Source organism: Heterocephalus glaber, unplaced genomic scaffold, assembly GCF_053883595.1.
Source record: "Heterocephalus glaber isolate CG9 unplaced genomic scaffold, H.glaber_assembly_v1.0 deba00000071, whole genome shotgun sequence".
In the NCBI taxonomy this organism is placed as follows: Eukaryota; Metazoa; Chordata; class Mammalia; order Rodentia; family Bathyergidae; genus Heterocephalus; species Heterocephalus glaber.
Genome location: NW_028258137.1, coordinates 10,649,791 through 10,672,438, shown reverse-complemented (window position 1 = coordinate 10,672,438; position 22,648 = coordinate 10,649,791). Strand labels below are relative to the sequence as shown.

General features: G+C 35.9%; 1 long non-coding RNA gene across 1 annotated transcript in view; it reads left to right on the top strand.

Annotated features, from left to right (window-relative positions):
• Positions 1-22,648, top strand: part of LOC147830602 (uncharacterized) — a 626,443-nt gene that overhangs the window by 495,841 nt on the left and 107,954 nt on the right. Inside the window, exons 3-4 of the long non-coding RNA XR_015448536.1 lie at positions 16,865-16,955; positions 17,485-17,516. This is a non-coding gene — a long non-coding RNA (uncharacterized LOC147830602). The remainder of the gene's footprint in view (positions 1-16,864; positions 16,956-17,484; positions 17,517-22,648) is intronic.

Sequence of the window (22,648 nt, the reverse complement as noted above, 5' to 3'; positions counted from 1 at the left end):
AGTCTCTCCCCCCTACTAATCCATCTAGTAAGATTTTCACAGATCTACAGTCAATTTTCATGGCATAAATTTACCTTCTTGTATTTTCCTCCAGCAACCTTCCTATATGCAAAGCCTTTACAGGCTGTTGATCAACTTTACATCCCAAAGTGAATTGTGAACTTGTCCAAAACTAATGGTCCACATCCATATTCCTTGTTGCCAGTTGGCTGAGAAAGGATCATCTCCTTGGTGCTCATACAGATCCTGAGATCGTGCTCTGAGCTTGGCAGTAGGGCAAAAGATCAAGAGATCATGAACCTCCTGGACACTGTGTCTTACTTTTATAAAATCTTCAAGTTTTCTTAAGGCTTAAGTCAAGTGCAGAACTCAGCCAAGTTCCTAGTTAGTAAGTGCACCAGGTCCTTTTCCTGCTGGTGCAACTAAGGAACATCATTTAAAAACTGCTCATTGCCTTTTTGCTGTAGGCAGAATGCCACACAGTGTTAGTGACATTTGTGCTAATCTTTACTCTGGTTGTCACACAGGAAGAGCTTCTTAATGCTACTGGGAAGTTTGTCCTTTCATTTCAAAGAATGGGGTTTTGTTGTGTATTTACACTGCCAAAGTGAGTAAAGGATGAGTAACTAATAATAATAATGTTATTCTGAACATTTCCATTCTTGCATCTTCATTGGTAGTAAAGACATGCTTTGCAAGAAGAATGAGTTTTTCATTTTCCTTATGGGTAAGCCAGACAAGTGTTCTCAGTTCAGACAAGGACAAAATATATCATATTCTTCAGAGAAAAAAAACACGTGTGCACCCAATATGTTGGGAAGCTGTTCCTGATGTAAAGCTGTTGTGAAGCCCAGGGATCCTTACAGTTGGCATAGATAGTGTGCTAACATTTAATCCTTGATACTTGTGTCCACCAATCTTTTCCACATACTAGGAACAGATTTTAAGGCAGTGTCATAGATGGTAGATCAGTTTTATATACAAGTGAAGGTCATAACCTTTCTCATCTAGAAGAGTTCCTCAAAATCACAGCCTCTATTCGGTTCTCACATTGTGGGCTAAATACACACACTAATTAGTAATTTTGGCTCATCAAGTTTTTACAGAAAAAATCTGATGCCAAAGGGAAAGCATTTTGAGACCAAGAACACTTTGAGAAACATACGTTTCTCCTTCTGTCCTATTTTGTAAAAACTTTCCTTCTTTATGTTTTCCATTAATATTCTATATTATGGTACACAAACATTAGTGTGGATCAGAATTTCTAAGTTAATATACATTTTAAAGCCATTAGAAAAAGCACAGACTGTGTGGTTACCCTTTTTATGAGAATGGAGATTGAAAGCAGCTGTTTTCAAAAGCACTAATGTACTTCAAACAATGATGTAATATCTAATGTACACAACCTTTTAAAACCTGGTAATATAGGAGACTTTTAGATTTACTGAGGAAATATGTCTCAGTTTTATTTCCTGCAAAAAGAAAATACAGAAAGGTGTGTGGAGTTTTGTTTTTCCATTTGGTATCTAAAGGCTATGTACCGTAAATAAATCTGCACACTACCCAGTGTAGGGATGAATTTGGCAGTCATAATCTCACTCTAACAAAAAAAATATAAGAAACTGCTCAAGATCATATAAGAGCAAAAATAGTGTTCCTTTAGACTAACTGGCTTGGAGGATAAATGTCCTACTGAAGTGGAGACTAAATTGCTTTGCTTCCAAAATCATCCCTTTTATTAATTTGTTCCCAAGGTCCTTTTTATTAATTGGGATTCTATTTCAAAGATATCTGTGGGAACAAATCAGACTAAGTCATAGTCTATCTCTTGGAATTTCCCATATAGAAGGAAAGACTGAAATCATGACAAGTTCATTTCCTAGTGATGCTGTAACTAATTACCACTAACAGTGGCTTAAAGCAACAGCACTTGCTATTGTCAGGTCTGGAAGTTAGAAGTCTAAAGTAGGTTGGCAGAGCTGTATTCCTTCTAGACTCAGAGGCTCTAGGGAAGAACCCATTTCCTTTTTTTTCTAGGTTCTAGTGTTTACCTGCATGCCTTGGCTTTTGGTATGCCTTTTCTTCATCTTCAAGTCAGCAGCATAACATCTTAAATCTCTGCTTTTAACATCACACCTCATCCTCTGATCTCCCACCACCATTTATAATCAACCTCGTCATTACATAGGACCAACCCACATAATCCAGAGTAATCTCTCCATCTCCTAGCCCTTAATCACATCTTAAAAGTCCCTTTTGGCATCTAAGTAATGTACTCATAGGGGATCTCTTTGGATGTGGTGGAGTTTGGGATGCAGAATGTTCTGCCTAAGACACAGATAAACTGTCCAAGTTGCTAGAGCACAGAAAGAAATGGGTATAGAAACACCTGAAATGGAGTAATGGATAGGAATAGGAGAATGAGAGAAGCTAGTTCTGATACCTGGAACATTTTGCCTTCTTTGAATATTTGGGTTTTGTTAGGGATATGTGAAGAGAGGTGACCATATAAGTAGTATTCCAACAGAGAGAACCACATTACCCAAAGCAGGGAGGCAAAAGATTCAGGTTATGTCTAAGCCGAAGTATATTTGTGAATATATTGAATAGAAAAATGAACTTATCCGATCCTTCTCTTGGGAAGATAATGTTGGGTGTAATGTAGTTATGTGATATATGCTTATCCTGGTGAGAGGTATAGGATGCTGGGCTATCACTGGGGTTGCAGAAAGAAATTTTGGATTTTTATTTACATTCATTGTTATATTCAATTTAAAATTATGTTTGCTTTTAAAGCATAAAAATATAACTGTACATGAACATTATCTAACATATGTACAATATTACCATACATGTACTTTTAAAAATAAATCTTTACTTCTAAATGTATCAATAAACCCAACAATAACACTAGTGATATCTTGTCCTCATGAGGATGGAGCTATCTGAGGATATGCTTCAAATTATGGAGAAGTGGGAATCAAATTCGATTACAAGTTTCAACAGTAGAACAGGCAGTAGAAATTCTATTATTTTATGTCCTTTACAAATTCAAAGAGGTACAAATCTGTAGAATTTGTGAATAATTGGATGTGGTTTTTTTTTTTGGTATTAATTGGTAGGACCTTAATGATTGATGGTACAACTTGAATAAGGCACAGACTAGAGAACAAAAATAATTCAAGGAAGAAAATAATAAATCATAAAAGATCTCAAAGAATAAATGTGTCATACTCTGTTTAATCTGCTAACCATGGAGTTTTGGAGGATAAGAGTACCTGTGGTATTATATTCCAAGTTCTTTCAATCAAGAGATGGAGGTAACTGAAGAATAGTAATTCTAAGGGGAAATTGCTCTTCCCATTGTTTTCATATTTAATTAATCAGTGACTGATGATCACTCAACAGAGTTTTTTTTTGTCTTGGAAATATGGATTCCAGTAGTTCTCCCTTATTTGTAGTTTTAATGTCCATGGTTCCAGCCATGCAAAATTAACCAGTCTGAAATATTAAAGAAAATTGCAGAAATAAAGAATTCATGAGTTTTGAGTAACTTTTATTAAAGTATATTGTTATAATTATTATATTTCATTATTATTGTTGCTTTATTACTGTGCCTAACTTATGTTAAACTTTACCAGAGTGCCTTATTATGCTAAATTTATAAGTTAAATTTTATGATAAGTATATATGTAGGGGAAAAATAAAATATATAGAGTTAGTATTATCTGCAGTTTGAGACATAAACTAGGGGTCTTGAAACATATCCCTCATGTATAAGAGGGGATTACTGTATATTCTTTCTCACTTCATATGGTTGTTTTTAGAAATCAATGTATTAATAATTTATACATGACATTTAATTAGTACTCTATAAATATTAGCTATTTCAAAGGAGTAATTTCCAAATATGCTTCAAAATACCTCTCACACAAATGAATAATAAGCACATGTCAAAGATTTATTCCATTAATGAGGGAAAGAGCAAAATGTTAAATAAAGCTCACTAAAAAGGATTCAAAAGAGGATGCTATGTAAACACAGCAAAAAAGAATGTTGACGTATGCACACTAACTGGGAGTAAAACACTAGCCAGTGTTCTACCGAGCAGTACAAACTAAAATTTGGGGGGTTGTCTTTTCTATTTGGCAGCTCTGATGGATAAAAGATACAAGTTAACATAAAAACTACAGAGAGCCTGAAGCAGAATAAAAAATAAAGTAAACTAAATGTGTATTTTTCTTTAGAATGAGCAAGCATCGATTTATGAAGACCTATTGGTTTCAGTTGACAATAAAACTACATAGAGTGTTTCTTTTCCCTTATATATTAGTCACTTTGGTGTTGCTGGGATAAAATACCTGACACCTGCAGCTTAAAAAAGTTTATTTTGGCTCATAGTTTCAGAGGATTCAGTCCATGGTTGTTTGGCTTTGAGGCAAAAATGGCATGAAAGAAAGGCATAGTGGAGTAAAGGTGCTCAACCCATGGCAATCAGGAAGCAGAGAGAAAAGGGAGGAGCCAGGGACAAGGTCATGCCCCAGTGACTCACCTCCTTCAACCAGTGTTATGGCTTGTGAACTGTTGGTTCTCTGCCGTGTCCCACCCTGCTTTGGCGCCATAACAAGCTCAGCTGATTATTGACTGAAACCTCTACAAACTGTGAGCTAAATAAACTTTTTCTCCTCTAACTTTGAACGTTGGATATTTTTTCTCAGCAACGAGAGAAAAGTAACTAAGATAACCAGTTCCATCTCCTAACAGTACATTCAGCTATGAACTCACTCATGAATTAATTCATTGATAAGTGTAGTGCTCCATGATCCAATCACCTTCTAAAAGCCCAAACTCGGAACACTTGAGACCTTTGGGGGAATATTTTAGATCTGAACCATCACATCTTATTTCCAATTTTTAAATAATAGTATTATTATGCTTATTAATAAGGTGAGAAAACAAATTTAGAAAAGGTGTACAACTTATCCTAGGTAAACAATTTTATAAATGGTGGATCTGTTCTGGAAAATCATGGAAAGAAATGCACAGAGACACAGAATTTGGGTGAAATAATAAAAGTTTTACTTGCAAGCAGGTGGGACCACCAGAAACTGGTCTGGTTATAGTGTCTGTGCACCGCGTTCTTTGTTAGTTACCTTTTATACTTTTGTTAGTCATTATCTCATTCCTAGTGGTCTTTGTTAAGTAAATAAAGTTCCAATTTCTGCTTAATGGTTAAACACAGGTGGTTTCTGTCACTGATTACAGTCCTAAGCACATGACAGTTTTGGCACATATATCACAAATTTGCTCAGGGATTGACACTTTGTTCTTCAGAGCTAGGATGTTATCCGTAGTGGAGCTACAGATCAAAGGAGCTATATAAACTTCACTTTAAACAACAAAAGCAATGGGCTAAGGCAAGCTTTTAAAGGGATACACTACCTATTTTACTTCCACAGCCACTTTAATAGCTAATCTACTAAACTTACTTTAAAACTTTTCTCTATCAGATCCAGGATTTCAACACAGGGAGTTTTTTTATAAGTAATAATTATAATAATATTTGCTATCATAGTAATAGTAATATATTATAGTCATAGTAATATATTGTAGACTTACTTAAATGTTGTGCATGTACTAACTCATTTATTTATCACAGTAAATCACCATTTGCTGGTAGAAAACTACTGTTTGCCAGCTATTTGTATTAACTGGATTAAAAAGTTAAGCCACTGAAAAGTATGTATTGCTCTATGCGTTAGGAATGTTCATCCTGCTATATCATTTAAGCAGAATAACCTGGATTGTGGACAAAATCATAATAGCTCTGAGAATAAAGCTATTTTGAATTTATTTTGTCCTGCAACTTGCTATGATGAAGAGATTAAAGAGAATATATGGACATTTTTTTGAGAGCCTTAACTTAGTGATTTGGACTTTCTCTCTTTACTTCTTTCTTTTTTAAAATTTTTATTTTTTATTAATACATGATTTCAGTACATACTGATTACATTCCTCATTGGTACATGTATATAACATATATTAGTTTCTTTTTCATCTTTTCCCATCCTCCTTCCCTCCATCTCTTTGACCCTTTCCTTTCTGCAAAAGACCTATCTCCCTATTTCCTATTATCTGTCTTATATTTTGCTCTTTATTTATTTTTTCGATTCCTCTAGTGAGTCATATCATTCATTCAGTTCATGTCAGACTTGAACTTGTCTCATGGTGTCTACCTTAGCTTATTTATATATTTAGTTTTGACTGTTCTAGTTCTTTTTAAAAGTAATAAAATCTTGGTGTAGATATTGGCATTTCTTCAACTCAACCTGACTCCATTTGTTCTTCTCTAAGCCATTCTCTCTATGTCAGTTAGCCATTACAATCTGAACCTGGATGAGGATAGAGCTGTTGATGCAAGTGATGTTAATATTATTCTTAGGGTCAGGCTTGACATATTTTGGAGAAACCAAACAGTTGAAAGAAGGTATATATTCTCTCTCTCCTTCCTCTCAAATATGCACATCTTCTATTGCACTAAAATGTTATACACATTATAAAATAACAACATATGAGAACTTATAGATATGATGACAATATCAATCAACTCAAGTTGATTTTTTTGCACCCTACTCTCCTCTTGTCAGAGTACACAGGTTTCATTTAGGTGATTATAACTAAACTGTTGTCAATGCTATCTTTTCAAAAGAGATCTCAATGATGCTATTCTCTTGCTCAAATTTCTTCCACCACATGTGGAGAACCAAAGTCTCTTGAATCTTATTCTGCCTTTATATTTGGAAAATCCTAATTTTTGTCTGTGTTTCTCCCTTGTAATCTGTCAATGGCAATTAAACACTCCTAAGGTATCACTTATTTCTTTTTTTTTCCCTAAAATTCTTTTATTGGTACATTGTAGGCATACAACACAATTACATTTCTCATTGGGAACTTGTACCTTTACATGATGCACCTTGGTTCTTATTTTTCCCCATTCCTAGCCCTCCCTTCACCCCCTCCACCCTTCCCTATTTACAAAGACTTTATTTCCATTTTTTCCATTTCTCATCATTGTTCCTTTCCCTTCTTTCCTTTCCCCTGCCCCTCCCACTACCCCTACCCCTTTGGACCTTTTCTTCCTATTTTACATTATCAATTATTCATTGTAATTATTGGCACATTTTAGGTATAAAATACAATGACATTCATCATTGGAAATTTGTACCTTTACATAGTCTCTCTTGGTTCTTATTTTTCACCCTTGCCCAGCCCTCCCTTCAACCCCTCCAGTCCTCCCTATTTAAAAGATTTTGTTCCTATTTTTCCATTTTATCGTATTAATCCCATTCCCTTCTATTCTTTCCTTTAGCCCTCCCACTTCCTTCCCCTTTGCCCCTTTTCTTCCTATTTCACATTACCTATTATACATTTAGTCCTTATTTACACTTTCAGTTTCTCACACCAGAAAAACTATTTGGAATTTATTCGTGTGTGCCCTATTTATTTCACTTAAGAGTATCGCCTCAATGTGCATCCACTTAGCTATAAATGTCTCTAATTTCTCATTTTTTATGGCTAAGTAGTACTCCATTTTATAAAAAACACCCCACATTTTCTTTATCCAGTCTCCAGTTGATGCGCATTTGGGCTGTTTCCAAGTTTAGCTATTACAAACTGCGCTGCTATGAACATGGGTGCACATATATCACTGTGGTATGATTCTTTTAATTCTTTGGGGAAGATCCCCAGCAGTGGAATAGTGGGGTCAAATGGGACTTCCAGTCCTAGTTCTTTGAGGTCTCTCCATACTGATTTCCACAGTGGTTGCATCAGTCTACACTCCCACCAGCAGTGGAGCAGGGTTCCTCTTTCCCCACAGCCCCACCAGCATTTGTCATTGGTTGATTTCATGATAGCAGCCATTCTTTCTGGAGTGAAGTGGAATCTCAGCATTGTTTTCATTTGCATCTCTCGAATTACCAGTGACGTTGAACATTTTTTCATGTATTTATTTGCTATTTCTACTTCTTAGTCTGAGAAATGTCTGTTCATTTCAGATGCCCATTTTTGGATTGGGTCTTTAAATGTGGGAGGTATGATGTTTTAAGTTCTTTATAGATTTGAGATAGTAGACCTTTGTCTGAGGAAGAGCAGGTGAAGATTTTTTCCCACATTGTGGGTTGTCTCTTCACACTGCTGGTGTTTTCTCTTGCTGTGCAGAAGCCTTTTAATAAGAAGAGATCCCACTTGTTGATTGTTTGTGCTAGTTCACGGGCAACTGAGGTTTGGTTCATAAAATCTTTTCCTACACCAATGTCTTCAAGGGTTCTACCTAACCTCTGCTCCAAGTGGTTCAGAGCTTCTATTTTAATATTTAGATCTTTAATCCATTTTGATTTTAGTTTAGTGTATGGTGAGAGATACAGTTCTAGTTTTAATCTTTGACAAGTTGAAGCCCAATTTTTCCAGCACCATTTATTACAGAGGCTATCTTTCCTCCAGTGAGAGTGTTTGGCTCCTTTATCAAAGATGAGATGGCTGAGTGTGTCTGGCGTTGTTTCTGCATCTTCTAATCTGTTCCAGTGGTCCTCAAGTCTTTTTCTTTTCCAGTACCATGCTGTTTTTATCACAGTAGCTTTGTAGTATAGTTGGAGGTTGGGGATTGTGATACCCCCTGCCATGTCTCTGTTACCTAGAATTGCTTTTGCTATTCTGGGTCTCTTCTTATTCCAAATGAATTTTTGGATTGTTTTCTCGAGGTCTATGAAGTATGCTGCTGGGATCACAATTGGAATTGCATTGAATCTGTATAGCAGTTTTGGAAGTATGGCCATTTTCACTATCTTAATCCTTCCTACCCAGGAGCAGGGGATGTCTGTCCATTTTCTGATATCATCTTCAATCTCTCTTTTCAGAGTGCCATAGTTTTCAGAGAAGAGGTCTTTGATATCTTTCGTTAGGATGATTCCTAGGTATTTCAGTTATTTGGATGCTATTGTGAAAGGAATTATTTGCCCTATTTCTCTCTCAGTGAGTCTGTCATTGGTGTAGAGGAAAGCTATTGATTTTTGTGTGTTGACTTTGTAACCAGCTACTTGACTGAATTTGGTTATTAAGTCTAGAAGACTTTTGGTGGAGTTCTTGGGGTCTTCTATATAGAGTATCATGTCATCTGCAAATAATGACAATTTGACTTTTTCATTACCTGTCTTTATTCTTTTTATTTCTTTCTCTTATCTAATTGCCGTGGCTAATGTTTCCAGAACTATATTGAACAAGAGTGGTGATAGTGGACATCCTTGTCTTGTTCCTGATTTTAGTGTGAAGGATTTCCATTTTTGACCATTTCGTATGATATTGGCTGTTGGTTTTTCATAGATGGCTTCTATCAGTTTGAGGTAGAGACCATCTATTCCAGTTTTTTGTAGGGTTTTTATCATAAATGCATGTTGGATTTTGTCAAATGCTTTTTCTGCATCTATGGAGATAATCATATGGTGTTTGTCCTTTGCTCTATTGATATAGTGTAGTACATTGATTGATTTTCGTATATTGAACCATCCCTGCATCCCTGGGATGAATCCCACTTGATCAGGGTGTATGACCTTCTTGATGATCTTCTGCATTCTGTTTGCCAGTATCTTATTAAGGATTTTTGCATCTATGTTCATTAGTGAGATTGGCCTATAGTTCTCTTTTTCAGTTGGGTCTTTCTCTGCTTTGGGGATCAAGGTGATGCTTGCTTCCAGGAATGAATTTGGGAGTATTGCTTCCCTTTCAATTTCATTGAAGAGTTTAAACAGTAGTGGCAGTAGTTCCTCTCTAAATGTCTTGTAGAATTCAGCAGTGAAGCCATCAGGTCCTGGGCTTTTCTTAGCTGATAAGTTTTAATTACATTTTCAATTTCATTGGTTGATATTGGGCTGTTCAGAATTTTTAGGTCTTCTTCGTTCAACTTTGGTAATTCATATGTATCTAGGAATCTGTCCATTTCTTCTGTGTTGTCCATCTTATTGGTGTATAGGTTCTGGAAGTAGTTATTGATGATCCTCTGGATTTCTGCTGGGTCTGTTGTAGTTTCACCCTTTTCATTCCTAATTGCATGGATTTGGGTCTTTTCTTGCCTTTTTTTGACAAGATTGGCTAAATGTTTGTCAATTTTGTTGATTCTTTCAAAGAACCAACTCTTGGCTTCATTGATTTTTTTGTATTGTTCTCTTAGTCTCCATTGCATTGATTTCTCCTCTGATCTTTATAATTTCCTCCCTTGGATGAGCTTTGAGGTTGTCCTGCTCTTCTTTTTCTAGAAGCTTGAGGTTCAGCATCAGGTTGTTTAATTGGGCTCATTTTGTTTTCCTAATATGCGTATTCACTGCTATGAATTTCCCTTGTAAGACTGCTTTCATTGTGTCCCATAGATTCTGATATGTTGTATTGTCATTGTCATTTAATTGAAGGAATTGTCTGATTTCTTCTTTAATTTCCTCTGTGATCCATTGGTTATGCAGAAGTGTGTTGTTCAATTTCCACGTGTTTATGAAATTTTTTGAGCTTCTTTTGCTATGGATCTCCAATTTCATCGCACTATGGTCTGATAATATGCAGGGGATAACTTAAATGCCTTTGCCCTTACTTAAACATGTTCTGTGAGTGAGTATGTGGTCTATTTTGGAGAATGACTCATGTGCAGCTGAGAAGAATGTGTATTCTGATTTTGTGGGGTGGAAGACTCTGTAAACATCTGTTAAGTCCATTTGTTCAAGAGTTTGATTGAGTTCTAGTATTTCATTACTTATTTTTAGTCTACTTGATCTATGTATTTGTGACAGTGGGGTGTTGAGGTCCCCCACTACAATTGTATTAGTGCATATATGACTTTTCATGTCCATTAGTATTTGTTTTATATAGTTGGCTGCACTAGTGTTTGGTGCATAGATATTTATGATTGTCATCTCTTCCTCTTGGATTGTTCCTTTTTCAAGGATGTACTGTCCTTCTTCATCTCTCTTAATCAGTGTTGGTTTGAAATCTACTTGATCTGCCAAGAGGATAGCTACTCCTGCTTTTTTTCGGGTTCCCGTCACATACACTATTGTTTTCCACCCTTTAACTTTCAGTCTATGAGTTTCCTTTTGAATTAAGTGTGTTTCCTGTATGCAGCATATTGTTGGATTTTGCTTCTTGACCCATTCTACCAGTCTATTTCTTTTGATTGGTGAATTGAGACCATTAACATTGATGGTTATAACTGAAACGTATTGACTTGTCATTGCCATGACTTTTTCTTTTTGTCGGGTTCTCCCCCTTTACATTTAATTTCTTGTCATGTCAGATGCATTCATTCTGCTTTGCTTCCTAGGGTTGTAATCCTCCATGTCTGTTCCTAGGATATTGTGTAAAATTCTTTGGAGTGCTGGTTTGGTACTCATGAAGTTCCTAAGGTGCTCTTTGTCATGAAAGTATCTTATTTCTCCATCAATTTTGAAAGATAGTTTTGCAGGGTCCATCAATCTGGGTTGGAAGCTGTTTTCTTTTAGGGCTTGGAATATGTCACTCCAAGCTCTCCTTGCCTTGATGGTTTTTGTTGAGAAGTCTGCTGTGATTTTGATGGGATTTCCTTTGTATGTGATTTGTTTCTTTTCTCTGACTGCTTGTTGAACTTTGTTCTTCTGTTGTGTTTCTGGAATCTTAACAATTGTATGCCTATGTGTAGATTTTTTTTGATCAAGCCTATTTGGAGTCCTGTATGCCTCACTTATCTGTGTGTCAAGCTCTTTTCCTATGCTTGGGAAGTTTTCTGCCATTATTTCTGTGAAGCAATTTTTTATGTCATCTCCACTCTCTTCTGTTTCTTCATTGAGCCCAATCAGTCTTATGTTATTCTTCTTTGCATCATCTAACAGCTGCTGGATTGATTTCTCATGTTCCCTTATAATTTTGAAGCAATTTTTCTTTTCTTGGTCACTAATTGCAATCTTATCTTCTATATCTGAAATTCTGTCCTCACCTTGGCTGATTCTGCTGTGTAGACTTTCAATGAAGTTTTTCATGTCCTGGAAATCTATTTGCATCTGTTTTATGGATTCCATTTGTTTCTTATATTGGGATTCCATCATGTTCCCGAGCTCCTCTCTAGATTTAGTAATCATGTCTTGCACTAGGGGCACAATTTCTCCTGTTATCTGAGAAATTATTTCTGATTTCCTTTTTTCCAGATGCCCTTTTGTTGCCAGTTCAGTGGGTCCAGGTGGTTGAGTATCAGAGTGTTTCATCTCATTTCCCTTTGTGGTTGCTGTAGGTGATCTATCTGGAAGTCTGGTTTTGAGACTTATTTACATGTTTTCTCATTTCACCTGGGGTGGGGTGCTCTTAGTGCCTGCATGGATTACCTCTTCTGAGCTGGGAGATGTGGGACAGGGGCCGGGAGCAGCAGTAGGGATGGTGAGCCGAAAGCCCTTTCCTGTGGGCTGAGAGCAGTGGGAGGGATGATGGCCTGGAAGCCCCTTCCTCTGGGCCAGGAGCAGTGGGACAGAAGTTAGCCCAAAAGCCCTTTCCTCTGGGCTGGGAGCAGTGGGAGGGATGGTGAGTGGGAAGCCCCTTCCTCTGGACCAAGAGCAGTGCGACAATGGCTCAGAAGCCCCTACCTCTGGGCTGGGAGTAGCAGGACTCAGTACCTTGGTCTGGTGGTCTGGTGTCCTCTGTGTCTTTGTAGTGTGCAACCAGGTGGCTGCCTGTCTGCAGCAGGGTGATTCAGCATCTTCTGTGTGACTCGGGACCTTGGTAGGGCATGCACAGACCTGTCTGTCTGCAGTGGGGTGATTAGGCATCTTCTGCACGACTCGCGACCTCGGTAGGGCATGCACCGACCTGCCTGTCTGCAGTGGTTTCATCAGTTATTTCTTTATGATCCTTTTTCATTCTGTCCAAATCAACCCCTCGCTTCCCTATTTCTGCAGTAACTACTGTCTTTGTACTAATACTATGATAATTTTTACCACAGCAGAAATATCAATATCTTTATCTCTCCAGTAGACTGTGCCCTAGTCATCTTTGCTTCAGTACTTTATAAATAGTAGATTCTCAGTAATGGGGTGTCTAATATATACCTTCTTTGTCAGCAAAAGAGACAGACTTGAATTGGTTCCCACTTGAACAAATATTTTTTATTCACTTCAGATTAAATCCTAGAAATCACTTTTATGGTTATTTGATGATGTTGATTGGCTTGACATATTTTTCTGAACTGAGATGGTGACTTTCAGAGAGATTTATACCCTTACTAGCAGGTGGGTTACTATAAATGGTAAAGATTTTATTGAAAGAAAAGTTCACTCAGGTCTCAATTATATTTTATAGGAAATATAATTGAAACATGGACTCATACTGAAGCTAAACTCTCTCAATATTGCTGTAGTTGAAAATGTTATGTATGAAGTAGTTTAGTAAGTTTTAAAGAGCTTTATTCTCTCTCTGTTTACATAAAAAGAGAACCACAACCTTTTTGATTTTTCTAATGGTTTTAAAGTTTAACTTGGACTTTCTAATACACCATCATGTTTTCACATCATGATAAATACTTAATGTTAATGGAAAATAGGAATATATTTTGAACATAAATGTGAGACAAATCCCTAAAAAATAGGAAAAGGATAAATTTAAGTTTCTAGAAGTATTTTATTTCTCAGAATGTTTTCCTAGTGCCAATGAATCTACTTTTTTTTTTTTGGAACCGGGGATCAAACTTGGGATTGTGCTTGCGAGGCAGGAGGCAGAACCACTGAGCTAAATCCCCAGCCCCGATGAATCTACTTTTATAATTCTTTATGATACAAACTTACTAAGAATGTGTGTTTAGTACAGGAAATACTAAACTAGAGGAAACACCTGCTTTGAGAAATATCTTTTCAGGTCTAAAATAGGATTCAGTTCCATTTGTGTTTAGAGCTGATCTGCTATTTTATAATCCATGTGTGATTTTTTTTTTTTTACTGTGCATAGTATTGGTCTAAGAGGAATATGCCATCCGTTAGAGAGTTTCCTAAATATATTAAAATGTAAAGACTCTTGTGATGTCAAATTTCCCCTGCAATGGTTCTCCAAAAGATTGGGCATACATGTATCTTTTGAAGAATATAATCTGATGATTCTTTTGTACCTGAAAAATGATGAGGAAGCCCAATCTTTACCTGATGTTTATAACAAAAGGCAACATTGGACTTCATTTAAGGTACAAGGATAGGAGTAAACTGAGAATTTAAAAAATTATTCATCATTTACTAATTTGGAAAGAAAAATAGTCCGCTTGAAATAAAAATTGGACATAGGAGCAAGACACAATGTTAAAACCCAAGAGAAAATGATTACTGAGAGCCTCAATCCTGTATTACATTTGCCTTAATCAAAAAGTTAATGAGCGTTTCTTCAGTGCCTAACCAGGGAGGGAATACGTACATGTGAACTTGTGAACTTCATGACTTGAAATGAGGCCACATTTTATTTGTGGATGCAGATGCTGAAATAAATTAAAGTCTTTCAAAGCATGGCCTTAGAGAGCATCTGAGAGTCTTCCTTGGTCCCATCAGCCTCATGCACATCTGAGCACCGTCAAGTCCTGTATTCATAAGACCAGGAACTGAGCTGCTACCTTTTCTTTACCCACTCTCTGGTACCTAGAGCTGATTTTATGAACTTCACAGTGCATTTGTTTTGAGCCTGACAAATTTATAGTGTGCCTTGGGATATAAATTTAATTGACTATCATTTTGGGCTTTGTCATTAGAAAGGTCACTAGAGAAATATACATAAGGAAATTCTGAGGTATGAAAATTGTCAGTTAATCTGAGCTTTTCATTTAACTGAGATTTTATTTTAAGGTCCAATTTCACTGTGCCATGCCAAAGGCCATTGTAAAACTTGATGGAGAAATAATTTTCTCTTTTAAATGATATAACATTTAATTGTAATTCTAATTGTATTCAATTTAATGGTAATATTAAGGTCTATTTTAAATGGAGGACTAAGAGTCCTTTTTGCTTTGCTCCTTGGCAACAGTGGAATTGTGAAGCTACCAAGTTGAATGGCATTTGCAATTATGTACTGGCCACTTACTATGCATTGGATGCTAAATTCACTGCCCTGACTGAGGTGAAAAAGAACATTAAATATATGCACTTTAATACCTGCATTTTATATCATGGAAAAGAAAGATATAAAATTGAAAACGTTGGTCTCTGTATTTATTTATATATTAAATTATTTCTGTTTGGTCATTGAGTGACATTTTCTTTAGTAATTATTTCCTAAAATTTGTGCAGAAGTGTCATTTATTTTAATTCTTCCTCTTTTCTGCTATAATTGCTTCACTGACATTCAATAATTTTTTTTCTTTCATGGATAACTAAATAGAAAAAGAAGTAAATATTAATTTGCTGTCTCCAAAGAAACATCAATATGTCAAGCACAGTTTACGTTCATTTATTCGCATGTCCACATTTAAATTTTTCAATAAATATTGAGTGTTTCTTGCATATGTTTAGTCTACTGCGTGTAAGAAAGATTAAAATAAGATATGTGTTACAGATATGCTTTTAAAGGATGTCAGAAGAATGTAAACATTCTAGAATTTAATTAGATATTTAGCAACAAGAAGAGAAAATAAAGATACATAGTTAAAAATTTAAGATAGACTAGTGGAAGACTTTTCTTTGTATTAGTGGAAAAGCAGAAAAGATAGGATACTGGTGTTATGCTGAAAAAGGAGGAGATTCTGGGTGTGTCAGAGGAAAATTGGGAGGAATTATAAGAAATGGGATCCACATTAGGCCAGGCAGACCTAGAAATGCAGTGGGCAACCGAAGTAGGAGCTGAGAGGATTTGTGTGGAATGAAGGAGTTGCTCAAATGGAAAACAAAGATTGAAGCTGGTTTTGCAAGGCTTTGATTTCCAGCTCTTTCAAAAATATTTCTAAAGAATGGTTGCACTGCACAAGACACTACATTTCTTATTGCAAGAAAATCAACAAAACTTCTTGTACTTCTGTAGTAGATTAATTACTGCTTGATAAATTTTGAGATCAATTGTCTTTTTAAATAGGTCACTGAAACTAATGGGGAATGCGGAGCCTGTGGTCTGCTTTTATACTTTAATATCACTGTTTGTTTTTAAGAAACCATTAATTGTTGTTCCAATTACAGATTTGATAAAGCAGAAGTGGGTTATGATACACCTAATTGTTCTTTCTTTTATATTATCATTTTAACAATTACTTTTAAAACCTTACTTTTATTATAAACAAGTAAATTTTATGTCTCTCATTTAAAAAGCAAACTCAAACACATTATTCTGATTTACTCCTATTTTCCTGTCTTAAAAAGTTATAGTGCTTGCTTAAAAAAATCCAGCAAAGTGGATATTGATGGGCCTTAGATTTCTTTTGGCTTGTTTCATCCCCTGTGGCTATCCTGCAGGGATTGTATCATCAGGAAAATATTAGAAATATATAAACACATGCACTTGCATACTGTGTAGTCTTCCATATCAGGTCTCATCTGCTAATGGGCAGCCCAATTCTCTGATGTATTTTAGGTCCATTTGGTGCTTTTCCTGTTTCTCTGATGTATTTACTCACTGCCATAATTTAGGTGTCAGGAACATGTTTTTCTGTCTTGAATTATCCATGTTTGTCATTCAAATTATTAGCCTGTTCATTAAATGAGCTTCCATTTTCATGCAACAGTGATTTGCTTCTACTTTTAAACCCCTTTGGAAATTTTGAGATATATTTCTAGAAACTGGCTATGGCTTATGATCCAGATTACTGTTTATCTATTCCTACTAAAGAGATATCATTGCTTTATGTTTGTAGATCAAGAAGTTATGCACCAAAATCACTTATGAACCAGTCTGAAGAAAAAACAAGCCAGTGGTGGAGTAATTTATGTGCACATTTAAAAAATGTAAGTGAAACTTTATGGAATCCAGAAAGAGCCATGTATTGAGGGAATGAGAAAGATACATGAAGTCCACCTTTCCTTAATGATTGAGAGTTATCTAAGGCAAGAAAAAATAAATGGAATAGAAATTGTGTCAATCAAACATCTAGCTGACTTTTCAAAAAAGGGGGTCCTGACCATGAAAATGAGGAAAAAGGTCAATATGGAATGCTCCAACTATAAAGAAAGAGATGTCATTATTATAGAGATATATCATGGAATGATTAAAATTGGAAAGGGGCAAGGATGTGTGTGGGAAAGAATGCAAACTAATTGAGGTGTAAGTTGAATTGGGGGGTGGGAGTTAAGAGTAAAGGGAAGAATTGCAGTCCTCTGAGAGCTTCAAATTATAGACTAGCATATAAAAACAATGATGTGAAATAATTGTGCAAGGGTAGAGTAGAGAATAAAAGCCAATAGTTACAGAAAAAATGAAGACCTAGAAAAAGTTAGAGATTATGTGTAATAATTTCTTCCCTTTTTTCTTTTGCAGTTCTGGGGATGGAATCTAAGTCCTTGCACATGGTAAGAAAATGCTCTACTACTAAGCTATGTCCCTAGCCCCTCCCCTCGTAAGTGTACAGTGCAGTATATTTAACTATAAGCATAATCTTGTACAGAACATCTCTACAAATTTTTGTTTTGTGTGACTAAAACTCTATGCCTATTGAACAGCAGCTCTACATTTCCCTCTCCCCCCATTTCCTGGAACTACCAGACTGCTTTCTGTTTCTATGAGTTTGACTATTTTAGATGATTTATATGAGTTAAATCATTTAATATTTGTCCTCCTATGATAGACTTATCTCTCTTGGCATGCTGTCCTCTGGATTCATCCATGTTGTAGTTTATGGTAGGATTTTATTCTTTTAATGGCTGAATAATATTCCATTATAACTATATACCACACTTTATTTATTTGTTGTTGGACATTTGGGACATTTCTAACTCTTGTCTATAGTGAATAGTGATGCAATGAGCATGAGTTTGCAAATATCTGTTTGAGATTCTGCTTTGGATACTTTGGGGTATAAATATGGAGGTGGGATTGCGGTATCATAGAATAGTTCTATTTTTAATTTTTTGAGGAACTCACACACTGTTTGCATAGAAACTAAGCTATTTTACATTCCAACTAACAGTGTACAAGGGTTCTTACTCCTCTACTGCCTCTCCAATGCTAACCACTTTCTGTTATTTTTTTATTCTTAATTTTCGTCTTTCATAGAGCTATCCTATCAGGTGTGAGGTAATACTTCAGTGTGATTTTGATTTACATTTCCCTGATGAAAATCTGCATTGAACACTTTTCCAAATACCTGTCTGCCATTTGTAGCACTTCTTTGGAGAAATGTCTATTCAAGTCTGCCCATTTTTTAATCAGATTTTTTGCTACTAAATTGTAGTAATGCCTTACATATTTTAGATATTAATCCCCAATTAGGCTTATGGCTTGCAAACATTTTCTTCCATTCTGTAGGTTGCCTTTTCACTCTTTTGATTATTTCCTTTGTTAAGCAGAAATTTTTAGTTTGACATAGCTCCATTTGCCTATTCTTTATGCATTTTGTGTCATATCCAAAAAATCACTGCCAAGACTGTTATGAAGCTACTGTATTTCTTTCTAACAGTTTTATGGTTACAAGTTTAAGTCTTTAATCCATTTTGGGTTGACTTAAGACATAGGTAGAATTCATTTTGTTTACATGTGTATATCCAGTTTTCCTATCACTATTTTTTTGAGACTAGCCTTTCCTCATTGTGTATTCTTGATTCCCTTGTTGAAGATCATTTGACCATATATGTGGTTTAATTTCTGGGCTTTCTGTTCTGTTCTGGTTGATGTCTGTCTTTATGACATTACTAATGTGTCTTTAATCTTTGTAGGTTTGTAATATGTTTTCAAATAAAGAAGTGCAATGCCTTTAGTTTGGTTTTCCTTTCTCAAAATTGTTTTGATTAATCAGGGTCTTTCATGGTTCCATATGCATTTTAGGACTTTTTTCCTATTTCTGTAAAAAATGCCATTGAGATTTTGATAGGGATTATATTTACTTTATAAATCACTTGGGTAGCATGAGCATTTTTATTGACAAAAGCATTCCAATCCATGAAAACAAGATATCTTTCCATTTATTTGTGTCTTCTTTAATTTCTTTCATCACTGTTTTGCAGTTTTCAGTATACAAGTCTCTCGCCTCTTGGTTAAACTTATTCCTAAGTATTTTATTCCATTTGATGCTATTTTAATGTTCTTTTCTTAATCTAATTTTGACTTTTCATTATTTCTGTATAAAAATAACTTATTGTGTATCTATATGTGTCTTTCTTTACTTTAAGAAGGTTTAGAAGCAAAGAATCAAGAGAAAAACTCAGAAATTGCAAGGAACAGGTAGGGAATATAAAGAGAGATGAGTTATGACACAAAATCAGTGGAGATATGGGAGTCTAACAGGTAATATAAGCTGTAGTGTCATGGATAATCAGATTCAGGTCTTCAACAATGAGTTCATCCATCTTTCCTGAGTACCTGCTATCTACTATGTGACAGGTACGGTGATGTGTATTGAAACACAATGGTGAGAAGTCCAAGGACAGGAGGTGAGACTGAGAGTCTGAATCTTTCAGGGATTTGGGAGAATTGTAGTAAAGCTGAAACACAGTGTCAGGTCAAGTCAATAAAAGATTTCAAGCAGAGACAGGTCAACACTGCCACGTTCTGAAGAGATATTAGGTAAATTAAAGGAGCATGGCCACTTGGATTAGTGATAAGGCAGCCATTGGTGACAATGACAAAAGCAGTTTCAGTGGATTTATTTTGGGTCAGAAGTTGTATTGTGGGGTTGTGGCAGGTAAGTAACATGAGTGAATATAAGTGGAGAACTGAGCCAGAATCAGATTAAGACCCTGAATACCTGAGAGCATTAGAAAGACAATAGAGCTTTTTCTTTAAAATTATTTTAAATAATTTATTTTGAAAATTATACAGAATTTACAAGTACTTTGAAGTTATAATAGCTTTCTTGTATGTCACCAAATGGTACAGTTCTGCATCAAAGCATTGTAACTGACAGATAGTTTTGTGCTTTTGATTTATTAATATAAACTACTTGATGTTAAGCATGTGAGTAATTGTCCAGCCTTGATCAATACACATTTCAAGGACCTGATGGATTGAAAATGAGCTGAGAAGCCAGGACTCAGGAGATAGTAGGGAGCTAAGTGTTATCTTCTTTTTTTGGCGGGGGTGGTATGGGGAATACTCGAGAATATTTAAATGTTGAAGAAATGCAATCCATAAAAAGAAAACATTAGGGTGTTGGTCTAGCTTTTTGATACTGTGACAAAATATATGAGATAATCAACTTCTGAGAATGCAAAATTCATTTTGGCTTACAGTTTGGAGGTTTCAGCCCATAATTGCTTGGCCCATTGCTTTTGGGCCTGTGGCAAGGTAGTACATCATGGTGGGAACACATGGCAGAAGTGGCTTCTCACCTCATGGCAGTCAGCAAGCAGAGACAGGAAGAGACCAGAGTTCCAATATCACCTTCAAGGGGATGCCTCCAATGACCTAACTTCCTTTCATTAGGTCCCATCTCCCAAAAGTTCTGTCATCTCTCAACAGTCTCACAGGCTGGTGACCAAGCCTTTAGCACATAAGGGGACATTTCAGATTGAAACTATAGTGAATATGCATAGAATAAGGTGCAATTGATAAGGCAAAGTTTTTGACAAGTTAGGAAAGGTAAGACTGGGAGAGAATATGAAAAGATTAGCATCAGAAATGAGAGCAGCACCCTATTCATAGGAAGTCCGGTGAGAACCCTGGAGTACCCACTGAGAACATAATGTGTGCAAGGTGAAACAACCTAATACAGCATTATAGAGTATCCAGGGGCTTTAACAATTTCTTTTCTTTTTTTTTTCTTAAATTCTTTTATTGGTACATTTTAGGTATACAACACAATTACATTTCTCATTGGGAATTGTACCTTTATATAATGCATCTTGGTTCTTATTTTTTCCCCATTCCTAGCCCTCCCTTCACCCCCTCCACTCTTCCCTATTTACAAAGACTTTATTTCCATTTTTTCCATTTCTTATCATTTTTCCTTTCCTTTCTTTCCTTTCCCCTGCCCCTCCCACTACCCCTATTCCTTTGGACCTTTTCTTTCTATTTTGCATTATCAATTATTCATTCTAATCATTGGTACATTTTAGGTATACAATATAATGACATTCATCATTGGAAATTTGCACCTTTACATAGTCTCTCTTGGTTCTTATTTTTCACCCTTGCCCAGCCCTCCCTTCAACCCCCCCATCCCTCCCTATTTACAAAGATTTTGTTCCTATTTTTCCATTTTCTCATATTAATTCCATTCCATTCTTTCCTTTTCCCTAGCCCTCCCACTTCCTTCCCCTTTGCCCCTTTTCTTCCTATTTCACATTACCTATTATATATTTTAGTCCTTATTTACACTTTCAGTTTCTCACACCAGAGAAACTATTTGGTATTTATACATGTGTGTCCTATTTATTTCACTTAAGAGTATCACCTTAATGTGCATCCATTTAGCTATAAATGTCTCTAATTTCTCATTTTTTATGGCTGAGTAGTGCTCCATTTTATGAAAAAACTACATTTTCTTTATTCAGTTTCCAGTTGATGGGCATTTGGGCTGTTTCCAAGTTTTAGCTATCACAAACTGTGCTGCTATGAACATGGGTGCACATATATCACTGTGGTATGATTCTTTTAATTCTTTGGGGAAGATCCCCAGCAGTGGAATAGTGGGGTCAAATGAGACTTCCAGTCCTAGTTCTTTGAGGTCTCTCCATACTGATTTCCACAGTGGTTGTACCAGTCTACATTCCCACCAGCAGTGCAGCGGGGTTCCTCTTTCCCCACAGCCCCGCCAGCATTTGTTATTGGTTGATTTCATGATAGCAGCCATTCTTTCTGGAGTAAGGTAGAATCTCAGCATTGTTTTAATTTGCATCTCTTGAATGACCAGTGATGTTGAACATTTTTTCATGTATTTATTTGCTATTTCTACTTCTTTGAGAAATGTCTGTTCATTTCAGATGCCCATTTTTGGATTGGGTCTTTAAATTTGGGAGGTCTGATCTTTTTAAGTTCTTTATAGATTTGAGATAGTAGACCTTTGTCTGAGGAAGAGCAGGTGAAGATTTTTTTCCCACATTTTGGGTTGTCTCTTCACACTGCTGGTGGTTTCACTTGCTGTGCAGAAGCTTTTTAATAAGAAGAGATCCCACTTGTTGATTGCTTGTGCTAGTTCACGAGCAACTGAGGTTTTGTTCATAAAATCTTTTCCTACACCAATGTCTTCAAGAGTTCTACCTAACCTCTGTTCCAACTGGTTCAGAGTTTCTATTTTAATATTTAGATCTTTAATCCATTTTGATTTTAGTTTAGTGCATGGTGAGAGATATAGGTCTAGTTTTAATCTTTGGCAAGTTGAAACCCAATTTTTCTAGCACCATTTCTTAAAGAGGCTATCTTTCCTCCAGTGAGGGTGTTTGGCTCCTTTATTGAAGATGAGATGGCTGAGTGTGTCTGGAGTTGTTTTTGCATCTTCTAATGTGTTCCACTGGTCCTCAAGTCTGTTTCTTTGCCAGTACCATGCTGT